Source organism: Poromitra crassiceps (assembly GCF_964638095.1).
Source record: "Poromitra crassiceps genome assembly, chromosome: 17".
Classification (NCBI taxonomy): domain Eukaryota; kingdom Metazoa; phylum Chordata; class Actinopteri; order Beryciformes; family Melamphaidae; genus Poromitra; species Poromitra crassiceps.
In genome coordinates this window covers 22282686-22300279 of record NC_139635.1, presented here as the reverse complement: position 1 = coordinate 22300279, position 17594 = coordinate 22282686, and the positions used below count along the sequence as shown (strand labels likewise).

General features: G+C 43.7%; 1 pseudogene across 1 annotated transcript; it reads right to left on the bottom strand.

Moving 5' to 3' along the window:
• Positions 1 to 15544: 15544 nt before the first annotated feature.
• On the bottom strand, positions 15545 to 16952 carry LOC310792254 (E3 ubiquitin-protein ligase TRIM39-like; annotated as a pseudogene). The gene has a single exon. The product of its transcript is annotated as an E3 ubiquitin-protein ligase TRIM39-like (transcript).
• Positions 16953 to 17594: the final 642 nt, after the last annotated feature.

The window sequence follows — 17594 nt, the reverse complement described above, 5'->3', positions numbered from 1 at the left end:
ATAGTGTAACTACATGGTAACAAGCTGTACTTATAGTGTAACTACAGGGTAACAAGACTGTACTTATAGTGTAACTACAGGGTAACAAGACTGTACTTATAGTGTAACTACAGGGTAACAAGACTGTACTTATAGCGTAACTACAGGGTAACAAGACTGTACTTATAGTGTAACTACAGGGTAACAAGACTGTACTTATATTGTAACTACGGGCTACAAGAAGTGAATTTAGGCTGTAACTACAGGGCAACAAGACTGTACTTATAGTGTAACTACAGGGCAACAAGACTGTACTTATAGTGTAACTATGGGCTACAAGAAGTGAATTTAGCCTGTAACTACAGGGTAACAAGATCTGTACTTATAGGGTAATTACGGGGTACCACACCTGTACTTACAGGGTAACTACAGGGTCGCTGGCTGTATTCTGAAGCTGTGTCAATTCACCCACACTTACATAGTAACTACAGTGTAACTACAGGGGTGCGGGGTGTATTCTGAAGCTGTGTCAACACCCCCGCACTTACATATTAACTAGAGTGTAACTACAGGTGCGCGTGCTGTATTCTAAAGCAGGGGACCAATTCTGTACTTACAGGCAAAGTACAGGGTACCACCCCTGTACAAGAAGTGAATTTAGCCTGTAACAGGGTAACAAGATCTGTACTTATAGGGTAATTACGGGGTACCACACTTCTTGTACCACGTAGTTACACTATAAGTACAGTCTCATTACCCTGTAGTTACACTATAAGTACAGTCTCATTACCCTGTAGTTACACTATAAGTACAGTCGTGTTACCCTGTAGTTACATGGTTATTTGCAGGCTGTATTCGAAAGCGTTACCGAGGATTTTAGATTCAAGTTGTGTTTTTCCCTCTGGCAGTTCAGAAGTCCCCTCCAGCCACAGAGGTTTCTCATCATGTCGGACTCCAGCAGATGTTTTGAAGATGTGCGGACGTTCCTTCAATATCACAAAACCACAGATCCAGAGAACCAGGTTAAATACTATGACACCTGGGCAGATACATATGAAAAGGTCAGTGTACAGAAGCTCGTCCTTGTTGAGGTCTAATGGGGACGTCAGCATTTCTAGAGGCTTGTAATGTAGTTATTGCACACATCTCATTAACCAGACCTGGCTCCATCATGGAGGTCCATTGGAGAACTGGCTGTTAGTAATGTCTGCATAACAGGGCAAGAACATGGGAGGTAGCTGAGAAATAATGGTTGGGGTGTGGCTGTATAACCTTGCGAGCGAGGCAGCTGGATTCATGCGTGAACGAGATCACGATCGCATGACCGATCCATCTTGCCATGCTCCAAACTATAGACCAAATCACCGTGACGTCACCATGTAAACAACATTACTTCCGCGTACCACTTTGGGAAGGCGGCAGGTTTAAATGTGCGTGTTGTCAAATAAATGCGGTCAAACCCTCTCGTTGTTTTCGGCCGACTACTTTCAATTTAAATGTTCAAACGGTTGGTAAACATGCTTGTCCGACGTATCTAGCCATTCTTCTGTGTTTGTTTTATGTAGTGTTAGCTAGCTAATAACGTTTGTTTACAACTGTCAAACTCGCTGTTTTTTTTGCAGACTCGTTAACGACAGAGCTACTGAAGCCACGTTAATTTAATTTAGCTTCAAGTCTACTCTGGTCTGGTCTGGTCCAACAGGTAAATTAGCTAGTCTGGTCTCCACTAACGTTAGTGAAAGTGTTGTTATGAATGATATTAAACAACAACACAACACGAACAAACCATTTTTGTCTTCTTTGTCTGTTTTTGTCTTCAACACGTCAGTTTGTGCCGTTCACCGCCATTATGATGTGTGGACCGCAGGGGTAACCGGAAGTAAATGTAAACATCCCCGCTGATTTGGTCTATTGGAACTCCAATCTAAAATGGAACAGTGACCATACTAAATATTCTCTTAAATTTTTTTTATTTTATTTTATTTGACCTTTATTTAACCAGGTTAGTCTCATTGAGATTAAAAACCTCTTTTGCAAGAGAGACCTGACCAAGAGGCAGCACAGGGTTACAGACATAACAGTTACATAACATATCACCACAACATTTGCATAATAAGCAACTGAACTAACAATCAAAGATTAAAAGAAAAGAAAAAAGTACAACATATAAAAACAGCAGTTGTTAGCTAGCTAGCTACACGTTAGCTCACGTAACTTTTTGCCTTTCACCTCTGGGAGTTACACAGTTATGGGATTCAGAGAAAGGAAATTCTCAGAAAAGATGGCTGGGGGGGGGGAGTTGACTTTGAAAGAAAAACTTTGAGGTTTCATCTGTCTGAGGCTCAGAAGGAGTATTGCAAAAGTTGTCAGATTTGACAGCTCGACTTTAACAGGATGGTCTACATACCTGGGCTGCTTATTTTTTGGCATCACTCTGAGGAACTCGTTTCGGCACATTTCTCTTTCTGTGAGCTTTCATCTGAGGTTCAGTGACTATTGCGAAAGTTGCCAGGTTCGAGTTGACTATATAACACACTTTCTTTTTTTACAGGATCTGCCTCTCATTGGCTACAACGGGGCGACCCTGGCAGTAAATTGTCTGTCATCCAACTTACATACATGTACATACAATCGTGAGGAGGCTCTGGTTTTGGATGTTGCCTGTGGGACTGGACTGATTGCTAAATTGGTAGGCCTGCAGCCAAGACTCTCTCCCGTCCTGAGTGTTGTAATGTTGATTACTCTCTTTTGCTGCCTTGAGATGGGGTTTTTTTTTACGAGCTAGGACCACACAAGCAACCAGGAACGTTTAACAATTTATTTGAGTTGATCGATCGACAACGATTGAATGTGCACGAAGATCCGTCGGCTGTGGGGAGGAGTCCAGGCGAGACCCCTGGCTCCGACAGACCCCTCATTACTTCTAGTAACGAGGGGTTCCCTATGCAGGGGTTCCCTATGCAGGGGTTCCCTATGCAGGAAGACAGAACGAGGAGGAGGCAGAGAACGAGAAGAGAGAGAAGAACACGAGACGGTGTGTGTGTGTGGGGGGGGGGGGGCTTGCTTGATAGAGACAGTCGGCATGTGTGGGAACGCCCACAAAATGTTAAACGGCTGGTGCGCGAGTGGGGTAAAACCGCCGATATATCTCATGGGCTGACTCACCAAAAGACGGTGCTGCGGCTCTAAACAACAGGTTTGGGGGTTCTGGAGCAGAACATGACGTCTGCTCAGATGTGCGTTTACTGCAGTGGTTAAATCCCTGATCGTGTCTGTCTGGACTGGGCTATCAGCTAAATTCTAACTTTGCTGAATGGATAGAACGGGGGATTTACCCCACCCTGACCACGCCCCCAGCCAGGCTGAGCCAGCTAACCCAGCGTCTATTGTGAGCATTCCTAGAGCCTGTATGGGCGTTCCCAGACATGCCGACTGTCTCTATTGATTGTGTGGTCCCGCTCCCGAAACTCGCTTTCTTGTATCTTTTTTCTGGCTTTCATTTTCAAACGAAATAGCATGTAAATCTGATCAGCTGATTAGATGGCCTGGATGTCGGACTTTTCCCCACCGGCACATCTAGAGTGTGATCTAACCCTTAACTTAAAGGGGGACCGACCGACCCCCCCCCCCCCCCAGACTTCTTGCAAAATGGTATTCTACTTGATTTGAAAAATCTGCACCTGTACCCTGGCAGAATAAACTATCATAACTTGGCCAATAAGATACAAAATACAACAAGATAAGAAAATAAGATAAGCAAATAAGATTGGTAAGATACAAAATAAAACAAATTGTAATGTCTTTGTTGTAGAATGCAAAGGACATGTAAGGGGACTTTCAGAGCAAAAGCGTTTTTGGAGCTGCCAGCGTCTTTCTGCAATTCATTCTCTATGTAAGGACGCGCTAGACGTGCTCCTCCTTTAATGAACGTACCTGGCGTTTCAGCGCTGGTGGCATCTGTTGTTCCGTTGCGCTGTGGGCGTTTTACGTAAAGCTGAAAAAAGTTGAACATTAGAGGATCGTCTTTTTCACTGCTCCTACCTTTTCTCCTCGCGAGGGATTTTCAACCTCGGCTGCTGCCAGAATTGGCAATAATCTGGCTTTCATGTTGACAGTGAACAACATCAACACGCGACTACAGGGGAAAACAAACAGAGCGCAAAAAAAACGCTCCGTGCGCTGTGTTTTGTGCACAATGGAAGAGCTCTCAACATGATTTTCATAGCGTTCTGACTGAAAAAAACGCTTTTGGTGTGAATGTTCCCTAACTGTTTAGTTAAACTCGCATTCCAGGAATATTGTATTTACTGCGCTGCTCTACAGATAACGTAAGTGGCTCGAGCCTGTTTCGTCCTGAAACCCACTCGCTTTGCAACAGAACACAATCAATTTGGGGGTGGAACATTCCAGGTTTGGCCAACGCCAACGCCAGTGCCCAGAACTGTCAAATCAAATCATCGATAGAGACGGTATGGCCCGCCTCCCAGTATTTTCATTATATCAGAAATAGAGAATGATAAATGATAAATATAGCCACGTTATAAACAGACTAACGCTGGTGATCCATATGGAATCAGTGTTACTCGAAATGGTTAAAAGTTATATCAATTTGGTCATTCAGTGGCGTTTGTAACATGCCATGTAACATAACTAACTAGCGGCTAATATTAGCCACAGTAGTAGGCGATTACCCATGGATGCATTGCTCGCGCCACGTGAACTACAGTAATAATCACATTAAAAAAAAAAAAATTCACATGAGTGGGCCACGCGCAAATACCACCGTGACGTAACGATGTACCAAATCGCCCATTCATTTGAGGACACAAAAAAAGCAGGTTTGAACCCATAGAGGGCACTTATGCTGCTGAAATGATAGGGGTTTGTAAAATTGTAACAGATTGGTCTCAAAGGTGGAGATTTTGACGAGAATCCTATACATAGCACCCCAAAAGCCATATATATTGGTTAAAAGCTGAAAAAAAGTGTTTTGGGGTAAGTTACACTTTAAAATTTAAAAGGCGATGATGCTGCTGCTGCTGCTACCCCCTGCTGCTTTCCTGGGTAACAAAAACATGTGTAATAGTGCGACTTGTGATGTAAAAAGGTATAAATGTCCATGAGTGACTGAGAGAGTGACTGTCCTGTCTTTTCCATATGACCCCGGCTGGTCCAGCGCCACAGTAAAGTGTTTGATATAATGTGATGTGTGTTTGTCTGCTGTGTGTAGATGGTGTGTGTTAATGTGATGTGTGTTTGTGTGTGTGGTGTGTGTAGATGATGTGTGTTATGATGTGTGTTAATGTGATGTGTGTTTGTGTGTTGTGTGTAGATGATGTGCGCTAATGTGATGTGTGTTTGTGTGTTGTGTGTAGATGGTGTGTGTTAATGTGATGTGTGTTGTGTGTACAGTAGATGATGTGTGTTAATGTGTTGTGTGTTTGTGTGCTGTGTGTAGATGCTGTGTGTTATCATGTGTGTTAATGTGATGTGTGTTTGTGTGTTGTGTGTAGATGGTGTGTGTTAATGTGTTGTGTGTTTGTGTGTTGTGTGTAGATGGTGTGTGTTAATGTGTTGTGTGTTGTGTGTAGATGATGTGTGTTCATGTGTTGTGTGTTTGTGTGTTGTGTGTAGATGAGTGAACTGGGCTTCAGACACTTTGTGGGAGTGGACGGTAGCAAAGGCATGTTGGAGCAGGCTGCTAAGACGGGCCTCTACCAGGACCTCCAACTGGCCTTACTGGGAACCCAACCGCTGCCCGCGCAGACTGGTACAGTAGACTCATATCAACTCTCACATACTGGTACAGTAGACTCATATCAACTCTCACAGGATGGTACAGTAGACTCATATCAACTCTCACAGACTGGTACAGTAGACTCATATCAACTCTCACAGGATGGTACAGTAGACTCATATCAACTCTCACAGACTGGTACAGTAGACTCATATCAACTCTTACAGGCTGGTACAGTAGACTCATATCAACTCTCACAGGCTGGTACAGTAGACTCATATCAACTCTCACAGGCTGGTACAGTAGACTCATATCAACTCTCACAGGCTGGTACAGTAGACTCATATCAACTCTCACAGGCTGGTACAGTAGACTCATATCAACTCTCACAGGCTGGTACAGTAGACTCATATCAACTCTCACAGGCTGGTACAGTAGACTCATATCAACTCTCACAGGCTGGTACAGTAGACTCATATCAACTCTCACAGACTGGTACAGTAGACTCATATCAACTCTCACAGGATGGTACAGTAGACTCATATCAACTCTCACAGGCTGGTACAGTAGACTCATATCAACTCTTACAGGCTGGTACAGTAGACTCATATCAACTCTCACAGGATGGTACAGTAGACTCATATCAACTCTCACAGGATGGTACAGTAGACTCATATCAACTCTCACAGACTGGTACAGTGGACTCATATCAACTCTCGCAGGCTGGTTGTAAGGCTGACGTTTTGGAACCAAATGCAGAGAGGACAGACTTCATGAGGTTTTAAGTCTTTTACTGACTTTCAAAAAGAGTTTGCAAACAATGCAAGGACCGACAGGTCAAAACTGAGGAGCCTGGCCTAAACAGGTCGGAAAGCCGACAATAACTCAAAAGCATTTTAAATCCAAACGAGGAAGCGGTCCAGGGAAGATCCCCCGAGGGCAAAGAACTCAAAGGAAAGAAGGCAGGCTAGGAGATCCTCTTGAGGGCAGAGTCCAGTCGGACAGAGGCTCGGGGGATACAGTGGGTCAGGGCAGCAGCAGCACAGCTCAGTTCTACCATGGAAGTGTTACGATCAGCATTGTTCTCTGAAAGGACAAGTTGTTAAATAGACTGTCAAACAGGTGCAGGGCATTACTGTGAAATTGATAGAAATGACAGCTTGGCCCAATTCCAATCCGCCCCCTAAACACTCAAGCCCTGAACCCTCAGTCCCTCTAATGGCCGCCATCTGAAAGTGGTTGAGTCATCAAGTGTGGAAGGGATCCACATTGGATAAATAAGAGGATTGGGACAGCAGCGCCCTTTGCACTTGACAAGATGATGCTGACTCTGGCAGGTTTGGGGTTCGCTATATATTGTTTATTGTCAAGACGCTTTGAGGAATAGACTCCCTGATGAGTCTGTTCTCATCCAGGCTCTGGCTCCGAGTGGACAACAGGTAATTTAAAAATAAATGTAGCCTACTGCAAAATCTGCAATCTGCAACATGTGTAATTATAATTAAAATAAGCATAATAATGACATGTCACCCAACATTATACACAATGTCAATACTGTACAATAGCCTACAGATTCGGTAAAACTATTTCTCATTCATCAAAAAAGTTGTGGATTGCAATTGTAATAGAAATGATCGATGATTATTCTAGGATTGTGTAAAATAACTACTTGCATTCCTCTGTTATAATATTTTTGTCTAATCTGAAATCCCTATTAATGTAATGTTTCATTGTCAATTAAGGCATTCCAGCGCACTCGCAAACACCCCGTTCGTTTCGCGCGTGTGTTCTTTTATTTTTTTGACAGATATTTGCAGCCTTCCCCGTTTTATACCTCACAACGCTATGCATTGTGGGCAATTCCCTTTCCGTAAGTGGCCATAGCTGCTCCCTTACGGTAAGGGGGCAGAAAGGGCTCACTCCGAGCCCTCATTCACTTTGCGATTTCACCATGGGACATCCCTAAACCCTCACTCCCTTCACGTGAACGCGCCTCTAAGGGCTTGAGTCAGTAAGGGGGCGAATAGGAATTGGGCCCTTCTCTTCTATTGGCTGTGGCGCTGCCTCCGTGTTAATGTAGCGCCAAAGTTGGTTTGCTCGCGGGAAAGCTTTTCAGCACCACGGACAGCAACCGAGCAGCCTCTGTGCGCTCTGAGCGGCCGGACGGGTCTCTACACGCAGCCAGGAGGGACAACATAATTAGGCTATGTTCCCGCGGCCGGGCGTGTCACTGGTAGACTACAGAGTCATTTCAACTCTCACAGACTTGTGCAGTGGACTCATATCAACTCTCACAGGATGGTACAGTAGACTCATATCAACTCTCACAGGATGGTACAGTAGACTCATATCAACTCTCACAGGATGGTACAGTAGACTCATATCAACTCTCACAGACTGGTACAGTAGACTCATATCAACTCTCACAGGATGGTACAGTAGACTCATATCAACTCTCACAGGCTGGTACAGTAGACTCATATCAACTCTCACAGACTGGCACAGTAGACTCATATCAACTCTCACAGACTGGTACAGTAGAGTCATATCAACTCTCACAGGATGGTACAGTAGACTCATATCAACTCTCACAGGATGGTACAGTAGACTCATATCAACTCTCACAGACTGGTACAGTAGACTCATATCAACTCTCACAGGATGGTACAGTAGACTCATATCAACTCTCACAGGATGGTACAGTAGACTCATATCAACTCTCACAGGATGGTACAGTAGACTCATATCAACTCACAGGATGGTACAGTAGACTCATATCAACTCTCACAGGATGGTACAGTAGACTCATATCAACTCACAGGATGGTACAGTAGACTCATATCAACTCTCGCAGACTGGTACAGTAGACTCATATCAACTCTCACAGACTGGTACAGTAGACTCATATCAACTCTCACAGGATGGTACAGTAGACTCATATCAACTCTCACAGACTGGTACAGTAGACTCATATCAACTCTCACAGACTGGTACAGTAGACTCATATCAACTCTCACAGGCTGGTACAGTAGACTCATATCAACTCTCACAGACTGGCACAGTAGAGTCATATCAACTCTCACAGGATGGTACAGTAGACTCATATCAACTCTCACAGGATGGTACAGTAGACTCATATCAACTCTCACAGACTGGTACAGTAGACTCATATCAACTCTCACAGGATGGTACAGTAGACTCATATCAACTCTCACAGGCTGGTACAGTAGATGTTCAGCTTCCTCTATGTCATATCATTACATTACAGGCTATGATGGAGGAAACCGGAAACATCTGATTTTTTCTTTTCTTTTGGTCAAACTCTTGTTTTCCTCCTATTCTGCTTCAGACATGTTTGATGTGGTGATGATGGTCGGTGCTTTGGGTGTTGGCTTCGTACCGGTCAGCATTGTCAGGGAGCTCTGCCATGCCACCAAACCAGGTAACTAAGACTGGTACTATTCTGATGTCAGTGAAAAAAAATGTTTCAGTGTTAGACGTGACTCAAGTTCAGATTTGATGTCAACATTAATGACACCCATAAATGCTATAAAAGCTACAGAGGTATAGTTCTAGAGCATACGACACCCATTATAGGACATGTCCAGTCTGTGATCAATACATAACACAATACTGTCTTCAATACATTCCAGAAGTGATTTAGTGATTATGTTTTGTAAGGCTACCTTTTCTGTGAATCCACATTCCCACGCCCTGCCTTGTCTTCTACTTCAGTTAGTGATCTCCTGCATTTCCAAGAATGCCTTTCAACAACCACCAGAGAACGGGCATGAACATGTTCCATTTAGTTGTGGGTTGAACTTGTACATAAGGCCAGCAAATATATGGCAATGAAATATTGCAATAGAATCATGTTATATCACAGGGCTTAAAATTCACTTTGCAAACTGGGGGGGAATTCCCCCCTTATGTTCTTCAGATAGGGGGGATTTATAGACTTTGGGGGGGATTTTTTCAGCCGATACGATAACTGGTAAATATCTGCTTCTCCTGTCCGATAACAGATACGATACCCAATAATAATTTCACATTTTTGTCTTTACTTAACCTGTAGTTTATGCACACCTGGGGTATTATAATATGATATGAGTGTTTTAGTAAAGTGTATCACTCAATACAAAAAATAAAGGCTTTAATACAACCGAAAGCCTATGGCTGCTTATGCCAGGATCAGACTACACGATATTTTTTGTCGTTCACGATGTCACCATGTCAGACGAGGCCATCATACTGCCATAAATTCGTGACATGTCTTGGTCGGGAGACTGGCCACACTACAAGTTTATTCTCACTTAACACAGAGCATCGTATGCCACCGTCATCACGTCGTCTGCAGTCGTCAGCGAGTTCACAGGTCGTCGGGGAGGCGGACCTGTGAACGAAATCTCCCAGCATGCAATACATTGACAAGAAATAGCAACCAAATCAGCCTAAATAGGCTAAAGTGGTAGATAGAAATAATGTTTATGTTAGCACTACATGCAATTGTAGAACATTTCAATATTGGACAAAATAAAATATTGAAATCCAAACACAACCCTATGTGAAACATATATGTAATCCAGGTGCTATATATATCCCTTGTAGAATTAACGTTATTTGGATGAGTGACAGCCTCTACTGTGATGCACTGTGATGTCCGCTCCAGCCTCGAATAAGACTTGGCTTACTTCATGTGCACGCCCACTATTTTCTTGCCCGCTGCTGCGAGATGAGAAGGAAGAGAAACGAGCATGCAGCCGACTCTTCTGAGCCCATGTTATTTGTAGTGAGCAATGCCCATTGCCCAGGCGTTTAAACGCAAATTAAAACACCCTGGCCTTTTTATGTCTTTTATTCTTTTGAGCGGAGCGGAGCGGGCGAAATCTGTATCGAGCGGGGAGGCGTTATTTCGAATCGCACATAGGTTACGCAAAAACCACCTGTGCCCGCCTACGCAGCAGTCAAGCGCCGGGATTGGCCAGGAGCAAGTCTTTTCTCTTCTTTTGACAGCTGGAATCTCCCACACCACAAATCGATTTCATCAACCAACTGAATTGCGGACATTGAAATTAATTATAAGTGTATTAACGCCAATGAAAACGTAACACAAGCTTTTAACACACAATCGATTTTTAAACATTTATTTCAAAACATATTGTAAAATTCAGGCCTTGTCAGCGAAGTGACATGTTGTTTAACCTGCAAATGAAAACTATAAGCGGGGAGCGGTCTCCCCAGGACCTGATACCTGTCTTCCGGGGTGTCACACTAGGCGAAACCATGTCCAAAAGACTGACATGCCAGTCTTTTCGTCAGGGCGTCGTGAGGCGTCCTAGACGTCCCGACTGGTCCCGACGCTGGTCTTTGATTATGTCACACTACAAGAGGTGAAGACGGCCGATCGTCGTCCCCGACGGTCATATTCGGGCCCGACGCTGAAAATCTGTCGCGCACGACCAAATCGGTCTAATATCGGGCTGAATTCGTGTAGTCTGAACCAGGCATTAGTCTCCAGAAAAAACACAATGACAAAAGACAGTAATTATTAAACTCTTATTCAGGGATGCAAAGTCATGGATAGTTAAAAAGGTGAGGGATACCAGGGCAGACACAAAATCATTCACTTAAAGGAACACTCTGCCCATTTTCAACCAGCTTTGTATCATTAGAACATCAGTAGTATATCAGAAAACTGTAAACTGTTTTCAAGTCTGTCATTTAATTTGACAGTTATTGAGTGTTAAAGTGTGGACCAGTGACATCACTGGTCCACACTAACTCAAATTAATAACTCATTAACTCAAATCAACTCTCAATAACTGTCAAACTAGATGAATGATGAATAGTTTGACAGTTATTGAGAGTTGATTTGAGTTAATGAGTTATTAATTTGAGTTAGTGTGGACCAGTGATGTCACTGGTCCACACTTTAACACTCAATAACTGTCAAATTAAATGACAGACTTGAAAACCGTTTACAGTTTTCTGATATACTACTGATGTTCTAATGATACAAAGCTGGTTGAAAATGGGCGGAGTGTTCCTTTAAGTGCCCTATTTTTGGATGAAAAGGTGACTCCCTGTTACCTAAAGGTGACTAGTTTGCATCCCTGCTTATTCTCTTATTCTTATTCGCTTCAGGTTATATTATTTTAGTAGGCTACAGCGATTTTCTCTTTGCAAATGGGGCAGGCGGCATTCCCTTTGAACTCGACGAAAAAATAATTACTCTCCCACTTCTCCTGAAACTGTCTGTGCTCGTCATCAACCTTTCTTTTGCCTTTTGACAGCGACACTTCTCAACAAAAGACAACATTTTAGCTGCAAATGTTTTTCTTTCCACTTGGTTTTTCACTCGGGTGAACTGAATCACCTGCTAATGCAGGTGATTAGCAGGCCGCTGGCCTGGAGTGTGAAGCCGTGTTGCCAGATACTGCTGACGGTTTCCAGCACAAAGAGTTCAAAACCGGCCAAAATGCACATAAAACCGCCCAAGCAACTGCACATCTATGAAAATGTATCTGGCAACCCTGGTGTGAAGTGCGGCTCGGCAGCGCCTCGTCCACACGCCTCGGGAGCGCGCTCTGTGTTTTACAACGAGGAGAGGTGCGGGCCTGATTTCACTATAACTTGATATGAAGTGGCGTGGCGGGCCGTGATTTTGAAACCCCTGGCGTAAACCATTGCGGGATTACTCCCCCTTTATAAATTGAAATTATGCGGGAATTTCCAAAAAGATGCGCAAATCTCACAATCCCGCGCCGGATTTTAAGCCCTGTATCACAATATCATAATGTTTTTTTTTTACTTCATCCTCCATCAATCCATTCATCCATCTTCAACCGCTTATCCGAAGCTGAGTCACGAAGGTATGGGGCATCCTTACTAGATGCCCGAACCACCTCAACCGGCTCCCTTCTATTCAAGGAGGAGCTCTAGTCTGAGTCTCTCATCATGGGTTGACCAAGCTTAAGTTCTCACCTTATCCCTAAGGCAGATGACAACCACTCTCCTGAGGAAACCCAACTTGTATCCGAAATCCCGTCCTGTTGGTCATGACCCATATTTCATGACCATAGCTGAGGGTTGGGATGAAGGGTGACCAGGAGATTTAGAGCTTTGCCTTCTGGCTCAGCTCTACTTTCAACGATGCGATAAAGCAAACGCAATATCGCTCCCACAGCTCTGTCCCTCTCTTCACCCGAGTGTCCAAGACATGCGGCCTCAGGTCAGATGAGACAATAACAAAATCAATGATTGTCCTTTAGCCTAAGGTACTCTGTCTCCATGTAAACTTATGAGCATCCTTATGCTCGAACATGGCGTTTGTTATGGCCAATCCATGACTATAGCACAGAAGTCCAATAACAGAACACCATAACACAACTCCTCCCTGATGTGTTTAAATGTAATATCTAATAGCTGGTGCATGATCCCAAAACAAAAGAACACAAGGAGGATGGATACAAATCCCAGAAGTTGAATCTCCAACAAAGGACGAATCAGACACGGTGATTATTGAATCCAAGAATGCCATGTCGAAACTTGTGACCTCGTGGAAGTTCTTCCAGCTTTGTCTTGGACAGAACAATAATAAGCTTAGGGAGATGCTTCCTTATTAGTTTCAACGGACTGTGTGCTTCATGTCACGAGGATTCAAGGCGCAGGTCTTCATTTCCCCACCTGTTTCCGCTGGCTTTGTACTATATAGAGCACTGCTCGGATGTGATATTGTTGCAATGAATTTGTGCTTTTTCCATTTGTTCAAGTCAACATCCAATGCTTCCTCAGTTAGTTAGGTGTTACATAAAGCGTGTTACATGTCGCACAAATCACTTCCAGAGTATGAGTATAAGTTTGTTCTCTCTAAATCCTGTGAACAACATTCTCTACAAGGACAAAAGTATTGATGTGTCTAATTCTCTCCAGGAGGCTTGGTATGCATGACGAGAGGTGGCCACATGGTGGCGACCACATGCCAGTTCAAGGCTGATCTGGAGAAGGAGTTTCAGCTGATGGAGGAGGAGGGACTGTGGACGCGTGTCGAGGCCAAGGAGACGGACAGATATATGAGAAATATATCAGACATGCGAGATGTGCAGGAGGAAGAATACATTAGTGGGATTGTGTACCTGTACAGGAAGTGCCTCAAATAACCAACAAAAAAGGTACAAGTTTGATTTGGAAAATGGTGAGAACACAAATTGGTGGGGTTCTTTTTCTTTGTGGCATTGTTTTCGGCTACTCAGATTTCTTGCAATACTACACTATATAGTGTAGATCAAACCCGGTCCCAAACTGAATAACTAAAAACTCTATATATATATATATATATATATATATATATATATATATATATATATATATATATATATATATATATATATATATATATGAAGAGTTCATTTGCAAAAACAGGTAAACGCCATTCTTAAAATGAACAAACATCTGTTTGATACTCCCTGGAGTGCACAGAGAAAACATTATTGAGGTGATTTATGTGAAAATTATCAGATGAATATGTTTTAGTTATGATTGACAATAAAAATGTCCCAATAATAAATTAATTACAGTATAAATACATCAATATATAAAATAAAATGATAAAAAATCCAAACGGAGATACCTGTTTTTGCAAATGAACACTTCATGTGTGTATATATATATATATATATATATATATATATATATATATATATACAGCATTACAAAATGTCTATGGGAAAATGAATGGCTGACCAGTCACCATCAGCGACACTGGAACTGTTTTTAAGTAGGGGGTGCTGCAAGGAAGGGACTCTCTTTTTCTGGCAGCCCCCGGCAGAAAATTTTTAGTTTTTTAGACGTTTGGATGTTTTTGAGCCATATTTAGAGGAATATCTCATTTTAAATTAACATTAGGATTATACAGTTATGATGTTATTATTCAGTATTTTCTCCTTTTCTCACTCACTTTCATGTCACCACCTGCTCTCCCTTTAGGTCATTTTACACTACAACCAACAGCAACACAGGCAGACACACTGAACTTATTTAGTATTATATTTTCTTTTCTTACTATTATAAACCAAACATCAAAAATAACATCTCCACCCTCATTGCTTTGTTCATAGTCTTCAACTAAACCCTAAATATCGCAGTATAAAACATATAAAACACATTTTAATCATACATATATATTTTTTTTAATTGACATTACACAAAACACCAGAGGGTGCTGCAGCACCACAAGCACCCCCACTTCCCGCGCCCCTTGGCACCACTTGCCCACAGGCATCCAATGACACTCAATCATGAGACTTAATCTTCTTGGAAACCATTTTGCCCTGATTGGTTTTAGATTTGTGTCATAGTTCTGTGGAGCCCGACACGAGCCCCTTCATACTGAGGGCCCCTGGGCACCTGCCCAGGTTGCCCATATGGTAGATCTGGCCTTGGTGCCATGAGGCCAAGCTTGAGTCTGATTTTAACATGAGGTCGATGGGGATTGTCTCACTTTTGCAGCTAGCCTCAAATGGCCATTTGAGGAACTGCAGCTTTTGGCACATCCACGTTGGTTTCATTTTTCAGCCCCGGTGGCTGCCACTTACACAGCTGGGCAGTGAGGTGGAGCGGCAGGTAAGGGGTCAAATGGAGTAGAGGATCATGGGAAACCGAGTACACACTAAAACCAAAGTCTTCTGACAGTAGCCTACAACAGCTTCCACTGCCACAATGACAGGCTGAGCTCTTTGAGCTCAGTCTTTTAGATAGTCTTCAGCCACTGATTAAGTCTGTAATGGCTCTCATGAGAACTTCCAGAGAGTCTGCAGATCATCATCATCTCTAACTGTGCTGGGCCACAGTTACAGAGACCTTCATTGGCAAAATCTTCAGAGCAAGTACAGGGCTAAAGTATGGAAACAACCTGTCAGTGAAGGTGTGTGTGAAGGTGTGTATGTGTGTGTTAGTATCAGAATCAAAGAATGACAGTTTTCCATTGTTCCAGTCCAGATGCACTCTGATCTTCTGGAGCTTCTTCTTAACTGCGAGAACAGTGAATCGATCTAACGGGGCGAATGCTCTGTATTTTCCATGAGCTAACTCTATTGTCCATGTCCCAGACCATAATGCTCCCTTCCTCTGCTCAGACTCTGCGAACACACCCAGATACCAGTGTGTATTGTCTCCAACCTCAACGTCCCAGCTGTGAGTACCTGAGTTAAAGCCCTCAGAGCCCAGGGCAGACCAGCACATGTCAAACCTCTCTGGGTTTTCAGGAAGATTCTGTCTCTCTCCCCATTTCACACTAGTCAGATCTTCAGACAGGATGAGTTCTGGATGGGCAGTGTTTGGGTCCAGAATCACAGGATTGTAGGAGACCATCTCTTTCATCTTGTACCAGACTGTGAAGCTCATGTTGCCCAGGTGTTTGGCCTCGTCTATCAGAGCTCCTGAGACCAGCTGTGGAACCTCCGGCAGGGGGCGCTGGACTAATTCTAATGTAGCCTTGCAGCTTCTGCAGGAATGGGACATCTTCAGCTCTCAGCTTCTTCTCTATGGCTCTGACTGTGTCTGAAAGAGCTGTTATCTCTCTGCTCAGACCCTCAATCTTCTCCTTCATCGTCTGACTTTTCTGCTCCTCTTCCTCCCTCAGTGCAGTGATCCTGGCCTCCTCGTCCTCTTGTAGAAACTGTTGAAGCTTCTTAAACTCCTCCTTAATTTGTCTCTCTGTGTCTCGGGCCTGGACCTTAATGTGTTCTGCTGCTTGCTCACAATTTCCTTTAACTTCATTCAAGTACTCCAGTTTCTCCTGTACGGGCTCCAGTGATTCCTGAAGTTCCTCCTTGTGAAGCCGTGCAGCTTCATCGATGGGTCTGATTCTGTGTTTGGTGTGTGTTTCTGAATGCAGACAGACAACACACACTGGCTGCTGATGGTCCAGACAGAAGAGCTTGAGTTTCTCAGAGTGCAGACTGCAGAGAAGCTCAGATCCTGCTGAAGCTCTCTGATCTCTGTCCAGTAAGAAAGCCTCACACAGGTTCTTTAACACCAAGTTACGAGGTGGTTCCTTTTTTGAAGATGGTTGGTGGTTCCTTCTCTTACAAATTGGACATTCATGTATTAGTCTTTCTGTCCACCAGCTCTGCAGGCAGGCTTTGCAGAAGCTGTGGCTACATGACAGGAGGACAGGATCTTTAAAGATGTCATGGCAGATGGAACAGGGGAAATCCTCCTCAGTTCTGGAAGACATTTTCTCTCTTGAGTGAAGCTGAAAACTCACCAGACAGCTCAAACTGGAAGTGAGTCACTCAGTCAGTTGTGGCACCACTCCCTCATCGAGAAAGTTCCCTGGAACTGGAAGTTATACTTTCACTTCAACTCATGTTTCTCTAAAGCTCCTGTACATCGTGGAGCAGCAACAGGTCGAAGTGGCAGTAGTCCCTCCTGTAGCTGTCCTCCCTCACTGGAAGTTGCTCTGAAGGTGAATCCGTCTGTCTCTCTCGGTGTGTGTCTCTTCTGAGTGAGGAGAGGTATAATAATCACAACCTGTTTGCTGGCTTGTCTCAGGTGAAAGAGATAAGGGCAGAGCTTTGTCACCCTAACAATGATTGACAGTCCAACCCAGTCACACGGCCAAAGGTGTAATCGACCCGCCTATTTAGGCACGTGACACTGTCACCCTCTGCTTCAGTCAAGCATGAGAGCGTCACACAACCTCGAGACACCGGCTCCCTGGTCACCCAGCTGCCACGCACCGGCGGGCCGCTTAGTGCAAATGGCACTGGCATTGTCAGCCCTTGCCTGGTCTTTTGCTTGTGTAAGAAGAAATGAAGAGACTGAGAAAAATAAGGACAAACCGCACTTCAATCATGAGAGGAGAGAGTAGAATGAA